A 20,179-nucleotide genomic window follows, 5' to 3' on the forward strand; every position below is an offset into this window, starting at 1 on the left:
ACCCCTAGGTGCTTCACAAATTGATTCGTAAAAATGAAAAAGTGTTTTTTTTTTCACTTTTTAATTTTTACGAATCAATTTGTGAAGCACCTGGGGGTTCCAAGTGCTCACTATGCATCTAGAAAGGTGCCTTGGGGGGTCTAGTTTCCAAAATGGGGTCACTTGTGGGGGAGTTCCAAAGTTTGGGCACACAGGGGCTCTCCAAACAGAACATGGTGTCCGCTAATTATTCAAGCAAATTTTACAATCGAAAAGTCAAATGGCGCTCCTTCCCTTCCGAGCCCTGCCGTGCGCCCAAACAGTGTTTCTTCCCCAAATATTGGGTATCTGCGTGCCCAGGGGAAATTGCACAACAAATTTTGGGGTCCATTTTTTCTTGTTAGCCCTGTGAAAATAAAAAAAAATGGGTCTAAAGTAACATTTTTGTGAAAAAAGTTAAATGTTCATTTTTTTCTTCCACATTCAAAAAATTCCTGTGAAGCACCTGAAGGGTTAATAAAGTTCTTGAATGTGGTTTTGAGCACCTTGAGGGGTGCAGTTTTTAGAATGGTGTCACTTTTGGGTATTTTCTGTCATAAAGACCTCTCAAAGTGACTTCAAATGTGATGTGGTCCCTAAAAAATGGTTTTATAAATTTTGTTGGAAAAATGAGAAATCGCTGGTCAACTTTTAACCCTTATAGCTCCCTAACAAAAAAAAATTTTGGTTCCAAAATTGTGCTGATGTAAAGTAGACATGTGGGAAATGTTATTTATTAACTCTTTTGTGTGACATATCGCTCTGATTTCAGGGCTTAAAAATTCAAATTTTGAAAATCGCAAAATTTTCAAAATTTTCGCCAAATTTCCGTTTTTTTCACAAATAAACGCAAGTGATATCGAAGAAATTTTTCCACAATCATGAAGTACAATATGTCACGAAAAAACAATCTCAGAATCAGGGGGATCCGTTGAAGCGTTCCAGAGTAATTACCTCATAAAGTGACAGTGGTCAGAATTGTAAAAATTGGCCCGGTCATTAACGTGCAAACCACACGCGGGGCTTAAGGGGTTAAATAAATCCATGCCGTTTGCATGGATTTATATAGTGTGACCAAGTTGTCAAGCACTTTCCAAGTGATGCTAAAATCGCTTGTCAACCCGCATGTGGAAATGCATGTGAAGAACGCTTCACATCCGCTTCCCCCTGGCAGGAAAACGCATGTACAATCCGCATGTACAATCCGCATGTAAAATCCGCATGCGTTTTTTCTGCCAGAGAGATGCAGAAACGCTCAGGAAAAAATCCGGAGGATTTCTGCATCGTGGGCACATAGCCATATGGTGTGGCTCATTTCTTTGGTTTTGACAATATAAAACAAGAGAATGAAATGGAGGGATGCGGCACTCCCCATTGGTATGTGAAAAAATGGCAACTTTATTAGGTCGTCATATGAGGAGAGGACACATGAAGGAATGATTGAGCAACAGCTGTTTCACGTAAACTAGGCTTCTTCCGGCTCTTACTTCATCATGTACACACTCCTTATATCTTAAATCCCATCTCTATTAACATATCAAAAGGAAAAAACAAACAAAAAAGTAAAAAGGAACAATAAGAACAATATAAAAATGCTGCAACAAGAGATATGAGGCACTATATATTAATGTAAAAATGGACTAAGGCTATGTTCACACATGTTTTTTTCAGCGTTTTTTCCTGCAGATTTTTATGCAAATTTTCAGCTGCCTTTTGCAGTACCAGCAAAATCTATGAGATTCCAGAATTCTTAGTTCACACATAAAGTTGTTTTTTTTGTTCAGGATTTTGTGCCTTTCATGTTTTTTTTTAAAATAGAGCATGTCACTTCTTTCAGCATTTTTTCAGTGTTTTTTCACTCATAGGAAGTAATAGGTGGTGAAAAAAACGCTGAAAAAACGCACCAAAAAAGCAGGTAACTTTTTTTCAGCATTTTTTCTGTGTTTTTTGTGCATTAACCAGAATGAGATTTTTTTTCACTGAATTTTATGTACATGCAGAACAGACAAAAGGACAGTGAAAAAATTGCTGAAAAAACACACCAAAAACGCACCTCCAAAAAAGCAAGAAAACAGCAACAAAAATCCTGAAGAACCTCCTGGCAGGAGACGAGGTTTTGCTGCAGAAAATGAAAAACATGATGTGTGAACATAGCCTTAGATCATTTCAGTCATTCAAACCAATAGGTCCTAAAGCTTCTGTTCTCGGAACAAAAAAGATCTCTTTTCTGAGTAGCAGATTACAGTGAAGGAAATAATTATTTGATCCCTTGCTGTTTTGTAGTTTTTCCCACTGACAAAGACATGAACAGTCTATAATTTTAAGGGTAGGTTAATTTTAACATTGAGAGATAGAATATCCCAAAAAAATCAAGAAAATCACATTGTATAAATTAGATAAATTTATTTGCATTTTGCAGTGAGAAATACGTATTTGATCCCCTACAAACCATTATGAGTTCTGGCTCCTACAGACCAGTTAGGCTATGTGCCCACGTTGCATTTATGAAGCAGAAAATTTCTGCTGCATAAATGCAAGTCCTCTCCCGGAAAAACGCATGCGGAATTCCGCACGCGTTTATCGCGCATTTTTCGCGCGTTTATCACGCGTTTTCCACATGCGGAATTGCCTTGCGTTTTTTATGCATTGGACAAAGGCAATTCCGCTTGCGGAAACGCAAAATTAAATGACATGCTGCGGATTTTTGAACGCGGCATAAACGCTGCGGAAAAATCCGCAGCATGTGCATAGAAATTGCGGAATCCCATTGGGGACCATGGGGTGCGGATATACATGCGTTTTTCAAGCGTTTACGCTGCGGAAATTCCGCAGCATATACGCTTGAAAAATGCTACGTGGGCACACAGCCTCAGACGCTCTTAATCAACTCGTTACCTGCATTAAAGGCAGCTGTCTTACATAGTCACCTGTATAAAAGACTCCTGGCCACAGACTCAATTAATCAGTCAGACTCTAACCTCTACAACATGGGCAAGACCAAAGAGCTTTGTAAGGATGTCAGGGACAAGATCATAGACCTGAACAAAGATAGAATGGGCTACAAAACCAGAAATGCTGCCTATGACCCAAAGAACACCGTCCCCACTGTCAAGCCTGGAGGTGGAAACATTATGTTTTGGGGGTGTTTCTCTGCTAAGGGCACAGGACTACTTCACTGCATCAATGGGAGAATGGATGGAGCCATGTACCGTAAAATCTTGAGTGACAACCTCCTTCCCTCCACCAGGACATTAAAAATGGATCGTGGCTGGGTCTTCCAGCAAGACAATGACCCAACACATACAGCCAAGGCAACAAAGGAGTGGCTCAAAAAGAATCACATTAAGGTCATGGAGTGGCCTAGCCAGTCTCCAGAACTTAATCCCATAGAAAACTTATGGAGGGAGTTGAAGCTCCGAGTTGCCAAGCTACAGCCTCAAAATCTTAATGATTTAGAGATAATCTGCAAAGAGGAGTGGACCAATATTCCTCCTGACATTTACGCAACCCTCATCATCAACTACAAGAAACGTCTGACTGCTGTGCTTGCCAACAAGGGTTTTGCCATCAAGTATTAAGTGTTGTTTGCCAGAGGGATCAAATACTTATTTCTCACTGCAAAATGCAAATTATTATTATTATTTATTATTACAGCACCATTAATTCCATGGCGCATTACATGTGAGAAAGAGGTATACATAGCGAAAACAATAATCTTGAACAAAACATGACAGCGACTGGTACAGGAGGAGCGAGGACCCTTCCCGCGAGGGCTCACAGTCTACAAGGGATGGGTGAGGGTAGGGCTGGTCGTGCAGCGGTATAGTGGAGCGGTGGTTACTGCAGGTTCTACGCTTGTCTGAAGAGGTGGGTCTTCAGGTTCCTTTTGAAGGTTTCCACGATAGGCGAGAGTCTGATATGTTGGGGTAGAGCATTCCAGAGTAGGGGGGATGCGCGGTAGAAATCTTGTATGCGATTGTGGGAAGAGTAGATAAGAGGGGAGTAGAGAAGGAGATCTTGTGAGGATCGGAGGTTGCGTCAGGGTATGTACCGGGAGACTAGATCAAAGATATATGGAGGAGACAGGTTGTGAATGGCTTTGTATGCCATGGTTAGGGTTTTGAACTGGAGTCTCTGGGGAATGGGGAGCAAGTGAAGAGATTGACAGAGAGGAGAGGCTGGGGAATAGCGGGGGGACAGGTGGATTAGTCAGGCAGCAGAGTTTAGCATAGATTGGAGGGGTGCGAGAGTGTTGGAAGGGAGGCCACAGAGCAGGAGGTTGCAGTAGTCGAGGCGGGAGATGATGAGGGCATGCACTAGTGTTTTTCCAGATTCATGGTTGAGAAATGTGCGGATCCGGGAGATATTTTTAAGTTGGAGTTGTCAGGAAGTAGAAAGGCCTTGGATATGTGGTTTGAAGGAGAGTTCAGAGTCCAGGTTTTCCCCAAGGCAGCGAGCTTGCGGGACTGGGGAGAGTGGACAGCCATTGACGTTGATAGATATGTCAGTTGGGGCGGTTGAGTGAGATGGCGGAAATATGATGAATTCTGTTTTATCCATGTTAAGTTTTAGAAATCTAACAGAGAAGAAGGATGAGATAGCGGACAGACATAGTGGGATTTTGGTTAGTAAGGAGGAGATATCGGGTCAAAAGAGGTAGATCTGTGTGTCATCGGCAGAGAGGTGATATTGAAAGCCATGAGACTCTATGAGCTGTCCCAGGCCTAAGGTGTAGATGGAGAAGAGCAGGGGTCCTAAAACTGAACATTGGAGAACATTGACAGATAGGGAGCGAGATGAGGAGGTGGTGTGTGAGTGGGAGACACTGAATGTCCGGTCTGTTAGATATGAGGAGATCCAAGATAGGGCCAAGTCTGTGATGCCGAGAGATGAGAGAGTCTGTAGTAAGAGGGAATGGTCCACTGTGTCGAAGGCAGATGACAGATCCAGGAGGAGAAAAGAGTAGTGTCGCTTTAATTTGGCAGTTAGTAGGTCGTTGGTGACTTTAGTCAGTGCAGTTTCAGAAGAATGGTGCGATTGAAAACCAGATTGTAGGCGGTCGAAGAGGGAGCAGGAGAGATGGGAAGACAGTTAAGAATGGATGTGTTGTTCCAGTAGTTTTGAGGCATAGGGAAGAAGTGATATGGGGCGAAAGCTGGCCAGAGTGAAAGGGTCAAGGGAGGGATTTTTGAGGATGGGTGTGATTGAGGCATGTTTGAAGCATGAGGGGAAGATGCCAGTTGTTAGTGACAGGTTGAAAAGGTGGGTTAGGGTTGGGATGAAGATAGTGGTAAGGTATGGGATGAGGTGGGACGCGATTGGGTCTAGTTTACAGGTGGTGAAGTAAATGTATCTAATTCATACAATGTGATTTTCTTGATTTTTTTTTTTGATATTCTATCTCTCAATGTTAAAATTAATCTACCCTTAAAATTATAGACTGTTCATGTCTTTGTCAGTGGGCAAACTTACAAAAACAGCAAGGGATCATATAATTATTTCCTTCACTGTATGTCGATCTCCACCCTCATTAGATTCTGGAGCAGAATGAAGCCCCAGAAATTGCATACAATTAGGATCACTATGGTGTTCCTGTCTCATGGGAGCAATCAGTCAAGGAAACCTTTTCCTTAGGACAGCGAACATAAATGTTCACTAATGCGCCTATGCCTAGGACGGATAGTTTTTCCTATATGAAATCTTCCACAATCATAGATAATTGCACAGACTAAAATCTTACTTTGGGAAGTTAACAAGTGATTCATTTTGTAAACATAATTGCCCAATTTAATTTGTTTACCACCATGCATATATTTGCAGTAATTACAGTGTTCACACACATAGCTCCCTTTCGGTGCACTTTTACTTAGCCGTCTATTTTATTTTTTTCTACCATTCTTTCTTTGATTAAAGTGTATTTTAAATTTCTACTCCTTCTAAAGATAATAGATTATTTACTAGCAATATCTGACGGCATAGGGTCACCTTTGATCATATACCCGTTCTTTTTAATCGTGGATTTAATAATATTGCTCATAGGATTATGTTGGAAGGATAGCACAAATCTTTTCTCTTTCCTTTTTTTTTACAATATTGAATTAACCAATTGCTATCTTGACTGTATGCATTTTGGAAACCTTTATTAATGATATCCCATGGATAACCACATTCTATCAGCCTAGTTTTTAAATTCATCTGCTTGTAAAAAAAGTAACATCGGTAATTAATATGGTGCAATCATAAAAATTGGCTGTAATGTAAAGAATTTTTAATATGAAATGGATGATAGCTATCGCATCCCATCAGAGAATTAGTGGCTGTAGGTTTATGACAACCTTTTGTGTGAATGGCACCTTCAAAAATCTCAACTTATACATCTAGAAACTCAGTAGAATTGGTTCCCATATGGCTGGTAAACTTCATGTTAACTTGGTTGCCATTTAAATACTCCATAAATAATTGTAATGTGCCATCCCCTACAATAAAAGCATTTTATAACAATAAACAGTTGACCAGATTTGGCAGTGCACAGCTTGAAGAAAATATGCACAATATAAAACAAGAGGATGAAAATGGAAGGAAGTGGCACTCGCCACCGGTATGTGAAAAAATTGCAACTTTTTTAGGTTGTCATATTAGGAGAGAAGACCTGAAAGAATGATTGAAGGACAGCGGTTTCGCTTAACCTACATTCTAAAAAAGTTGAGGAACCCTCTAATCTGGTTAAGGATTAGGTCTATCCATGAAAGGATCATGACTATTATTTAGGTTTCCTCCAATAATTAATTCAGAGGGATGCCATTCACTACATTTTCCAGGGTAGACGAGTTTTAAGCACGTGTTTTTATCTAAGAGATCTTTGCAGATTGGGGAGAAGGCTTTATGTTTTGCAAATACATTTTCAGAAAAATTCTGAAAGATAAAAAGGTTGTGTCCATGGTATTATAGATGAGAGTCTTTTCTGTAAGAATTTCTGTTTTATCTTGGTAGCTGAGTAGTTTGATAATAACTGTTCTTGCCCATTCTGTGGAGTTTTGCTTGTCTGGCGCTGGACGATGGGCTCTTTCACTGGATAAAGAGTGAGGAAGCTGCAGAGCATTTGGTGCCAAGTTAAGGTAAATTCCTGTAAATCTATTATTGATGCTAGAAACCCAATTAAGTGTAGATTGCTTCTTTGGCTGCGGTTTTCAAGATTGTCTAACTTTTCTGTTGACTAACGAAGCTGCTGTTCTCTATCCTCTGTATTATCCTAATAGGCCCGGTCACACTTAGCGACGCTGCAACGATCCCGACAACGATACGACCTGTCAGGGATTGTTGCTGCGTCGCTATGTGGTCGCTGGTGAGCTTTCAAACAGGCAGGCTCACCAACGATCAGAGGAGCAGCGACATCGTGGAAAGAATCTTTCCACTATGTCCTGCTCCTGGTTACCAGCCTGCTGAAGCAGGAGCAGGCTGGTAACCATGATAAACATCGGGTTACTAGGGGCACACGTGCACCTAGTAACCCGTTGTTTATCATGGTTACCACTCTGCTACGGTGAGCGGGAGGTTACTGCTCACTTTAGCAGGCTCGTAACCATGATAAACAGCGGGTTACTAGGTGTGCGTGTGCCCCTAGTAACCCGATGTTTATTATTGTTACCAGCCTGATCGCTGGTCACACACAGCGATGTGTGCTGACCAGCAGGAGGGCAACGACCAAAAAATGGTCCAGGACACTTTACAGCGATCAGCAACCTCACAGCAGGGGCCTGATCGCTGCAAAGTGTCACACATAGCGACATCGCTGGTGAGGTCGCTGTTGCGTCACCAAAACCGTGACACAGCAGCGATCTCGCTAGCGATCTCGCTATGTGAGACAGGGGCTTTAGCCATATTTAGATGGGAGACATCTGAGGGTGATGAATCTTCCTATATCAATGATGACGAGGATTGTGCTCCTTTAGGTTTCCTTGCACGTTTCATTGTTCTCTTGGATTGTGAAGTATGAATGAATTTGTCCCCATGTTATTATTAATCAACCAATAAGATCCCACTTTAATTTAATCTTTAAATGAGTTTTTAGGATTTCAGTACACTAACTTTCATTGAATTTATGTTATAATTGTTGAACTGTGGGCTCATATCAGGTTAAGTATACAAGTTTGTTTAAATTAGGCCTTTTCAAGTCCAGAGAGAATAGGAGATGCAATATATTATTTGAACACTAGATGGCAGCAATACCTTACAAATGGATAAAAAGGCTGATTAGTCAGTGAAACCACAAAACAGCATTAATTTGCAAGTGATAATAAAAAAGAGAATGAAATCCACTAAATACTTTACCAAATGTTGTGTCTGCAGTAGGTAATCAGATAAAAAAAATAAACATTATAATGTGAAAAAGTGGTGGACAATGACTGTCACATTCCCATAAAGACACCAATCATGTTGTATTGTGTAATGTGAATAATGTCCTTTTGGTATACTTTGTGTATTGTGACAAGATAATGCTTAGTGTTAGTAGTGTACAGTGTTATGTAAGACATAGGTTAGAGCTTAGGGCACATGATAGGTAGCACAGATAATGACTGTAGATAGATAGTAACGTTAGGGTACGTAAGTGTTAATGTTCGGGACTAGCCCATAGTGGGGTGGGCTTAGTGTTAGGACACGTGACTGCTTCCTGTAGATAGACAGATAGGGACAAGTTCAAGCTGAAGTGAACTACAGCAAAGGATACGGAACAAGAGAGTATCGCAACCTGGCACTGACTGAAGAGACAGAGTGGCCTTCCACCTTAAAGGGGTCCGTGGACAGGACGACAAGTCACGAGAAACCCAACACTTGCTAAACGCTGAAGGTAACTTAAACGGGACTGTGTTCGTGGGACTAGTGGGTGGTCTCGAGCAGTTGATCCAGGGCACCAGTAGTGGAAGAAATAGGACGCATAGCTGATGAGTAGGTAGAGAGACTTGCTGATCAGGCCTGTGGCAACAAGCTAGGCTGTGACGTAGTAGGGAGAACCAGAGTGTTTCACTGGCCCTGAAGTAGACTACAGTGGATGGAAACCATGTTTGTAAAAATGTTCTGTGCACTGTGAAGGAAAAGGCCAAAACATTTTGTATCTGCTACCCCTTGTGCATAACCCTTATCAAGTCACCATTTATTAAAGACTGTGCGTTAGAACAGAAGTCTTCTTTATTGAACTGTAACACCTACGTTCCTGGCTGGCCAATACTATCAGCCACAGGCGTTCTGCACGGGCACAAGTCCGTCACATCATCAACAACTATCCAGGACCCATCTTTTCCTGTAAAGTGCCAGGGTGACATGGAGCAATAGCTCGCTCCCAACTACCTTCTCTGGCACCTTACAAGCGGACCTTCATTCGGTAATCAGATACGTGGCTGCCTTACCTATGAGCGACCAGTGCAGTTGTACAGGGTGCCGGCCGCCAGACATCAGAGTTGGGAGCAGCAGGAAAAGATTAACTCACCTTGCTGCTCCACACTGAGCTTCAGCAGGCAGGTGCCTGGGACGCCTTCCCACTCATTCTGTGCTTTCTGTCCTGTCTTCTTGGCCATCTACACCAGAGAATGGGGTGAGGTACTACTGGCTGCCAAAACTGCGGCCAAACATCCACTGCTCTCCTGATGCCCCACAAATGAAAAGTATTCCACATAGTGAGTATAATTTGTAGATTAATGTATTTTGTGAAATCTTGTGTTATGTATATGATGTAATATAATATACATAGAATATTGCACCCTATACTTAACACACACTATATATAGATAGCTAAATAAAAATACTAGATGGTGGCCCGATTCTAACACATCGGGTATTCTAGAATATGTATGTAGTTTATTCTGTCATCCTCATTGGCGTATTTTCGCTTGCGACCCATTGGAAGACAGGAACCGTAAATTGTGATAGCGTACAGTAAAGAAGTATCTGTTCAGTGCGCTGTGACTGACAGAATGTGTTCAGTAAACGTGAGTGAACTACATCACACTGTGATTGACAGAACTTGTCCAGTAAAATTGAGTGAACTACGTGGCACTGTGACTGACAGAACGTGTTCAGTAAACGTGACTGAACTACATCACACTGTGACTGACAGAACTTGTCCACTAAACGTGAGTGAACTACGTGGCACTGTGACTGACAGAACTTGTCCAGTAAACGTGAGTGAACTACATCACACTGTGACTGACAGAACTTGTCCAGTAAACGCGATTGAACTACGTGGCACTGTGACTGACAGAACTTGTCCAGTAAACGTGAGTGAACTACGTGGCACTGTAAATGACAGAACGTATTCAGTAAACGTGAGTGAACTACATCACACTGTGACTGACAGAACTTGTCCAGTAAACATGAGTGAACTACGTGGCACTGTGACTGACAGAACGTGTTCAGTAAACGTGAGTGAACTACATCACACTGTGACTGACAGAACTTGTCCAGTAAACGTGAGTGAACTACACCACACTGTGACTGACAGAACTTGTCCAGTAAACGTGACTGAACTACATCACACTGTGACTGACAGAACTTGTCCAGTAAACGTGAGTGAACTACGTGGCACTGTGACTGACAGAACTTGTCCAGTAAACGTGAGTGAACTACGTGGCACTGTGACTGACAGAACTTGTCCAGTAAACGTGAGTGAACTACGTGGCACTGTGACTGACAGAACTTGTTAAGTAAACGTGACTGAACTACGTGGCGCTGTGACTGACAGAACTTGTCCAGTAAACGTGAGTGAACTACGTGGCACTGTGACTGACAGAACTTGTCCAGTAAACGTGAGTGAACTACGTGGCACTGTGACTGACAGAACTTGTCCAGTAAACGTGACTGAACTACATCACACTGTGACTGACAGAACTTGTTCAGTAAACGTGACTGAACTACATCACACTGTGACTGACAGAACTTGTTCAGTAAATGTGAGTGAACTACATCACACTGTGACTGACAGAACTTGTCCAGTAAACGTGATTGAACTACGTGGCACTGTGACTGACAGAACTTGTCCAGTAAGCGTGAGTGAACTACATCACACTGTGACTGAAAGAACTTGTCCAGTAAACGTGAGTGAACCACGTGGCATTGTGACTGACAGAACTTGTCCAGTAAATGTGAGTGAACTACATCACACTGTGACTGACAGAAATTGTTCAGTAAACGTGACTGAACTACGTGGCACTGTGACTGACAGAACTTGTCTAGTAAACGTGACTGAACTACATCACACTGTGACTGACAGAACTTGTTCAGTAAACGTGATTGAACTACGTGGCACTGTGACTGACAGAACTTGTTCAGTAAACGTCAGTGAACTACGTGGCACTGTGACTGACAGAACTTGTCCAGTAAACGTGATTGAGCTACGTGGCACTGTGACTGACAGAACTTGTTTAGTAAACGTGACTGAACTACATCACACTGTGACTGACAGAACTTATCCAGTAAACGTGACTGAACTACGTGGCACTGTGACTGACAGAACTTGTTCAGTAAACGTGAGTGAACTACGTGGCACTGTGACTGACAGAACTTGTCCAGTAAACATGAGTGAACTACATCACACTGTGACTGACAGAACTTGTCCAGTAAACGTGAGTGAACTACATCACACTGTGATTGACAGAAGTTGTTCAGTAAACGTGAGTGAACTACATCACACTGTGACTGACAGAACTTGTCCAGTAAACGTGAGTGAACTACATCACACTGTGACTGACAGAACTTGTTCAGTAAACGTGAGTGAACTACATCACACTGTGACTGACAGAACTTGTTAAGTAAACGTGACTGAACTACGTGGCGCTGTGACTGACAGAACTTGTCCAGTAAACGTGACTGAACTATGTGGCACTGTGACTGACAGAACTTGTCCAGTAAACGTGAGTGAACCACGTGGCACTGTGACTGACAGAACTTGTCCAGTAAACGTGAGTGAACTACATCACACTGTGACTGACAGAACTTGTTCAGTAAACGTGCGTGAACTACGTGGCACTGTGACTGACAGAACTTGTTCAGTAAACGTGAGTGAACTACGTGGCACTGTGACTGACAGAACTTGTTCAGTAAACGTGACTGAACTACAAGGCACTGTGACTGACAGAACTTCATCAGTAAACGTGAGTGAACTACATCACACTGTGACTGACAGAACTTGTCCACTAAACGTGAGTGAACTACGTGGCACTGTGACTGACAGAACTTGTCCAGTAAACGTGAGTGAACTACATCACACTGTGACTGACAGAACTTGTCCAGTAAACGCGATTGAACTACGTGGCACTGTGACTGACAGAACTTGTCCAGTAAACGTGAGTGAACTACGTGGCACTGTAAATGACAGAACGTATTCAGTAAACGTGAGTGAACTACATCACACTGTGACTGACAGAACTTGTCCAGTAAACGTGAGTGAACTACGTGGCACTGTGACTGACAGAACGTGTTCAGTAAACGTGAGTGAACTACATCACACTGTGACTGACAGAACTTGTCCAGTAAACGTGAGTGAACTACACCACACTGTGACTGACAGAACTTGTCCAGTAAACGTGACTGAACTACATCACACTGTGACTGACAGAACTTGTCCAGTAAACGTGAGTGAACTACGTGGCACTGTGACTGACAGAACTTGTCCAGTAAACGTGAGTGAACTACGTGGCACTGTGACTGACAGAACTTGTCCAGTAAACGTGAGTGAACTACGTGGCACTGTGACTGACAGAACTTGTTAAGTAAACGTGACTGAACTACGTGGCGCTGTGACTGACAGAACTTGTCCAGTAAACGTGAGTGAACTACGTGGCACTGTGACTGACAGAACTTGTCCAGTAAACGTGAGTGAACTACGTGGCACTGTGACTGACAGAACTTGTCCAGTAAACGTGACTGAACTACATCACACTGTGACTGACAGAACTTGTTCAGTAAACGTGACTGAACTACATCACACTGTGACTGACAGAACTTGTCCAGTAAACGTGAGTGAACTACATCACACTGTGACTGACAGAACTTGTTCAGTAAACGTGAGTGAACTACGTGGCACTGTGACTGACAGAACTTGTTCAGTAAACGTGAGTGAACTACGTGGCACTGTGACTGACAGAACTTGTTCAGTAAACGTGACTGAACTACAAGGCACTGTGACTGACAGAACTTCATCAGTAAACGTGAGTGAACTACATCACACTGTGACTGACAGAACTTGTCCAGTAAACGCGATTGAACTACGTGGCACTGTGACTGACAGAACTTGTCCAGTAAACGTGAGTGAACTACGTGGCACTGTAAATGACAGAACGTATTCAGTAAACGTGAGTGAACTACATCACACTGTGACTGACAGAACTTGTCCAGTAAACGCGATTGAACTACGTGGCACTGTGACTGACAGAACTTGTCCAGTAAACGTGAGTGAACTACGTGGCACTGTAAATGACAGAACGTATTCAGTAAACGTGAGTGAACTACATCACACTGTGACTGACAGAACTTGTCCAGTAAACATGAGTGAACTACGTGGCACTGTGACTGACAGAACGTGTTCAGTAAACGTGAGTGAACTACATCACACTGTGACTGACAGAACTTGTCCAGTAAACGTGAGTGAACTACACCACACTGTGACTGACAGAACTTGTCCAGTAAACGTGACTGAACTACATCACACTGTGACTGACAGAACTTGTCCAGTAAACGTGAGTGAACTACGTGGCACTGTGACTGACAGAACTTGTCCAGTAAACGTGAGTGAACTACGTGGCACTGTGACTGACAGAACTTGTCCAGTAAACGTGAGTGAACTACGTGGCACTGTGACTGACAGAACTTGTTAAGTAAACGTGACTGAACTACGTGGCGCTGTGACTGACAGAACTTGTCCAGTAAACGTGAGTGAACTACGTGGCACTGTGACTGACAGAACTTGTCCAGTAAACGTGAGTGAACTACGTGGCACTGTGACTGACAGAACTTGTCCAGTAAACGTGACTGAACTACATCACACTGTGACTGACAGAACTTGTTCAGTAAACGTGACTGAACTACATCACACTGTGACTGACAGAACTTGTTCAATAAATGTGAGTGAACTACATCACACTGTGACTGACAGAACTTGTCCAGTAAACGTGATTGAACTACGTGGCACTGTGACTGACAGAACTTGTCCAGTAAGCGTGAGTGAACTACATCACACTGTGACTGAAAGAACTTGTCCAGTAAACGTGAGTGAACCACGTGGCATTGTGACTGACAGAACTTGTCCAGTAAATGTGAGTGAACTACATCACACTGTGACTGACAGAAATTGTTCAGTAAACGTGACTGAACTACGTGGCACTGTGACTGACAGAACTTGTCTAGTAAACGTGACTGAACTACATCACACTGTGACTGACAGAACTTGTTCAGTAAACGTGATTGAACTACGTGGCACTGTGACTGACAGAACTTGTTCAGTAAACGTCAGTGAACTACGTGGCACTGTGACTGACAGAACTTGTCCAGTAAACGTGATTGAGCTACGTGGCACTGTGACTGACAGAACTTGTTTAGTAAACGTGACTGAACTACATCACACTGTGACTGACAGAACTTATCCAGTAAACGTGACTGAACTACGTGGCACTGTGACTGACAGAACTTGTTCAGTAAACGTGAGTGAACTACGTGGCACTGTGACTGACAGAACTTGTCCAGTAAACATGAGTGAACTACATCACACTGTGACTGACAGAACTTGTCCAGTAAACGTGAGTGAACTACATCACACTGTGATTGACAGAAGTTGTTCAGTAAACGTGAGTGAACTACATCACACTGTGACTGACAGAACTTGTCCAGTAAACGTGAGTGAACTACATCACACTGTGACTGACAGAACTTGTTCAGTAAACGTGAGTGAACTACATCACACTGTGACTGACAGAACTTGTTAAGTAAACGTGACTGAACTACGTGGCGCTGTGACTGACAGAACTTGTCCAGTAAACGTGACTGAACTATGTGGCACTGTGACTGACAGAACTTGTCCAGTAAACGTGAGTGAACCACGTGGCACTGTGACTGACAGAACTTGTCCAGTAAACGTGAGTGAACTACATCACACTGTGACTGACAGAACTTGTTCAGTAAACGTGCGTGAACTACGTGGCACTGTGACTGACAGAACTTGTTCAGTAAACGTGAGTGAACTACGTGGCACTGTGACTGACAGAACTTGTTCAGTAAACGTGACTGAACTACAAGGCACTGTGACTGACAGAACTTCATCAGTAAACGTGAGTGAACTACATCACACTGTGACTGACAGAACTTGTCCACTAAACGTGAGTGAACTACGTGGCACTGTGACTGACAGAACTTGTCCAGTAAACGTGAGTGAACTACATCACACTGTGACTGACAGAACTTGTCCAGTAAACGCGATTGAACTACGTGGCACTGTGACTGACAGAACTTGTCCAGTAAACATGAGTGAACTACGTGGCACTGTAAATGACAGAACGTATTCAGTAAACGTGAGTGAACTACATCACACTGTGACTGACAGAACTTGTCCAGTAAACGTGAGTGAACTACGTGGCACTGTGACTGACAGAACGTGTTCAGTAAACGTGAGTGAACTACATCACACTGTGACTGACAGAACTTGTCCAGTAAACGTGAGTGAACTACACCACACTGTGACTGACAGAACTTGTCCAGTAAACGTGACTGAACTACATCACACTGTGACTGACAGAACTTGTCCAGTAAACGTGAGTGAACTACGTGGCACTGTGACTGACAGAACTTGTCCAGTAAACGTGAGTGAACTACGTGGCACTGTGACTGACAGAACTTGTCCAGTAAACGTGAGTGAACTACGTGGCACTGTGACTGACAGAACTTGTTAAGTAAACGTGACTGAACTACGTGGCGCTGTGACTGACAGAACTTGTCCAGTAAACGTGAGTGAACTACGTGGCACTGTGACTGACAGAACTTGTCCAGTAAACGTGAGTGAACTACGTGGCACTGTGACTGACAGAACTTGTCCAGTAAACGTGACTGAACTACATCACACTGTGACTGACAGAACTTGTTCAGTAAACGTGACTGAACTACATCACACTGTGACTGACAGAACTTGTCCAGTAAACGTGAGTGAACTACATCACACTGTGACTGACAGAACTTGTTCAGTAAACGTGAGTGAACTACGTGGCACTGTGACTGACAGAACTTGTTCAGTAAACGTGAGTGAACTACGTGGCACTGTGACTGACAGAACTTGTTCAGTAAACGTGACTGAACTACAAGGCACTGTGACTGACAGAACTTCATCAGTAAACGTGAGTGAACTACATCACACTGTGACTGACAGAACTTGTCCACTAAACGTGAGTGAACTACGTGGCACTGTGACTGACAGAACTTGTCCAGTAAACGTGAGTGAACTACATCACACTGTGACTGACAGAACTTGTCCAGTAAACGCGATTGAACTACGTGGCACTGTGACTGACAGAACTTGTCCAGTAAACGTGAGTGAACTACGTGGCACTGTAAATGACAGAACGTATTCAGTAAACGTGAGTGAACTACATCACACTGTGACTGACAGAACTTGTCCAGTAAACGTGAGTGAACTACGTGGCACTGTGACTGACAGAACGTGTTCAGTAAACGTGAGTGAACTACATCACACTGTGACTGACAGAACTTGTCCAGTAAACGTGAGTGAACTACACCACACTGTGACTGACAGAACTTGTCCAGTAAACGTGACTGAACTACATCACACTGTGACTGACAGAACTTGTCCAGTAAACGTGAGTGAACTACGTGGCACTGTGACTGACAGAACTTGTCCAGTAAACGTGAGTGAACTACGTGGCACTGTGACTGACAGAACTTGTCCAGTAAACGTGAGTGAACTACGTGGCACTGTGACTGACAGAACTTGTTAAGTAAACGTGACTGAACTACGTGGCGCTGTGACTGACAGAACTTGTCCAGTAAACGTGAGTGAACTACGTGGCACTGTGACTGACAGAACTTGTCCAGTAAACGTGAGTGAACTACGTGGCACTGTGACTGACAGAACTTGTCCAGTAAACGTGACTGAACTACATCACACTGTGACTGACAGAACTTGTTCAGTAAACGTGACTGAACTACATCACACTGTGACTGACAGAACTTGTTCAGTAAATGTGAGTGAACTACATCACACTGTGACTGACAGAACTTGTCCAGTAAACGTGATTGAACTACGTGGCACTGTGACTGACAGAACTTGTCCAGTAAGCGTGAGTGAACTACATCACACTGTGACTGAAAGAACTTGTCCAGTAAACGTGAGTGAACCACGTGGCATTGTGACTGACAGAACTTGTCCAGTAAATGTGAGTGAACTACATCACACTGTGACTGACAGAAATTGTTCAGTAAACGTGACTGAACTACGTGGCACTGTGACTGACAGAACTTGTCTAGTAAACGTGACTGAACTACATCACACTGTGACTGACAGAACTTGTTCAGTAAACGTGATTGAACTACGTGGCACTGTGACTGACAGAACTTGTTCAGTAAACGTCAGTGAACTACGTGGCACTGTGACTGACAGAACTTGTCCAGTAAACGTGATTGAGCTACGTGGCACTGTGACTGACAGAACTTGTTTAGTAAACGTGACTGAACTACATCACACTGTGACTGACAGAACTTATCCAGTAAACGTGACTGAACTACGTGGCACTGTGACTGACAGAACTTGTTCAGTAAACGTGAGTGAACTACGTGGCACTGTGACTGACAGAACTTGTCCAGTAAACATGAGTGAACTACATCACACTGTGACTGACAGAACTTGTTCAGTAAACGTGAGTGAACTACATCACACTGTGACTGACAGAACTTGTTAAGTAAACGTGACTGAACTACGTGGCGCTGTGACTGACAGAACTTGTCCAGTAAACGTGACTGAACTATGTGGCACTGTGACTGACAGAACTTGTCCAGTAAACGTGAGTGAACCACGTGGCACTGTGACTGACAGAACTTGTCCAGTAAACGTGAGTGAACTACATCACACTGTGACTGACAGAACTTGTTCAGTAAACGTGAGTGAACTACGTGGCACTGTGACTGACAGAACTTGTTCAGTAAACGTGAGTGAACTACGTGGCACTGTGACTGACAGAACTTGTTCAGTAAACGTGACTGAACTACAAGGCACTGTGACTGACAGAACTTCATCAGTAAACGTGAGTGAACTACATCACACTGTGACTGACAGAACTTGTCCACTAAACGTGAGTGAACTACGTGGCACTGTGACTGACAGAACTTGTCCAGTAAACGTGAGTGAACTACATCACACTGTGACTGACAGAACTTGTCCAGTAAACGCGATTGAACTACGTGGCACTGTGACTGACAGAACTTGTCCAGTAAACGTGAGTGAACTACGTGGCACTGTAAATGACAGAACGTATTCAGTAAACGTGAGTGAACTACATCACACTGTGACTGACAGAACTTGTCCAGTAAACGTGAGTGAACTACGTGGCACTGTGACTGACAGAACGTGTTCAGTAAACGTGAGTGAACTACATCACACTGTGACTGACAGAACTTGTCCAGTAAACGTGAGTGAACTACACCACACTGTGACTGACAGAACTTGTCCAGTAAACGTGACTGAACTACATCACACTGTGACTGACAGAACTTGTCCAGTAAACGTGAGTGAACTACGTGGCACTGTGACTGACAGAACTTGTCCAGTAAACGTGAGTGAACTACGTGGCACTGTGACTGACAGAACTTGTCCAGTAAACGTGAGTGAACTACGTGGCACTGTGACTGACAGAACTTGTTAAGTAAACGTGACTGAACTACGTGGCGCTGTGACTGACAGAACTTGTCCAGTAAACGTGAGTGAACTACGTGGCACTGTGACTGACAGAACTTGTCCAGTAAACGTGAGTGAACTACATCACACTGTGACTGACAGAACTTGTTCAGTAAACGTGACTGAACTACATCACACTGTGACTGACAGAACTTGTCCAGTAAACGTGAGTGAACTACATCACACTGTGACTGACAGAACTTGTTCAGTAAACGTGACTGAACTACAAGGCACTGTGACTGACAGAACTTCATCAGTAAACGTGAGTGAACTACATCACACTGTGACTGACAGAACTTGTCCACTAAACGTGAGTGAACTACGTGGCACTGTGACTGACAGAACTTGTCCAGTAAACGTGAGTGAACTACATCACACTGTGACTGACAGAACTTGTCCAGTAAACGCGATTGAACTACGTGGCACTGTGACTGACAGAACTTGTCCAGTAAACGTGAGTGAACTACGTGGCACTGTAAATGACAGAACGTATTCAGTAAACGTGAGTGAACTACATCACACTGTGACTGACAGAACTTGTCCAGTAAACGTGAGTGAACTACGTGGCACTGTGACTGACAGAACGTGTTCAGTAAACGTGAGTGAACTACATCACACTGTGACTGACAGAACTTGTCCAGTAAACGTGAGTGAACTACACCACACTGTGACTGACAGAACTTGTCCAGTAAACGTGACTGAACTACATCACACTGTGACTGACAGAACTTGTCCAGTAAACGTGAGTGAACTACGTGGCACTGTGACTGACAGAACTTGTCCAGTAAACGTGAGTGAACTACGTGGCACTGTGACTGACAGAACTTGTCCAGTAAACGTGAGTGAACTACGTGGCACTGTGACTGACAGAACTTGTTAAGTAAACGTGACTGAACTACGTGGCGCTGTGACTGACAGAACTTGTCCAGTAAACGTGAGTGAACTACGTGGCACTGTGACTGACAGAACTTGTCCAGTAAACGTGAGTGAACTACGTGGCACTGTGACTGACAGAACTTGTCCAGTAAACGTGACTGAACTACATCACACTGTGACTGACAGAACTTGTTCAGTAAACGTGACTGAACTACATCACACTGTGACTGACAGAACTTGTCCAGTAAACGTGAGTGAACTACATCACACTGTGACTGACAGAACTTGTTCAGTAAACGTGAGTGAACTACGTGGCACTGTGACTGACAGAACTTGTTCAGTAAACGTGAG

Source organism: Phyllobates terribilis, unplaced genomic scaffold (assembly GCF_046119375.1).
Source record: "Phyllobates terribilis strain yellow unplaced genomic scaffold, ASM4611937v1 Scaffold_8__6_contigs__length_399053987, whole genome shotgun sequence".
NCBI classification, from domain to species: Eukaryota; Metazoa; Chordata; class Amphibia; order Anura; family Dendrobatidae; genus Phyllobates; species Phyllobates terribilis.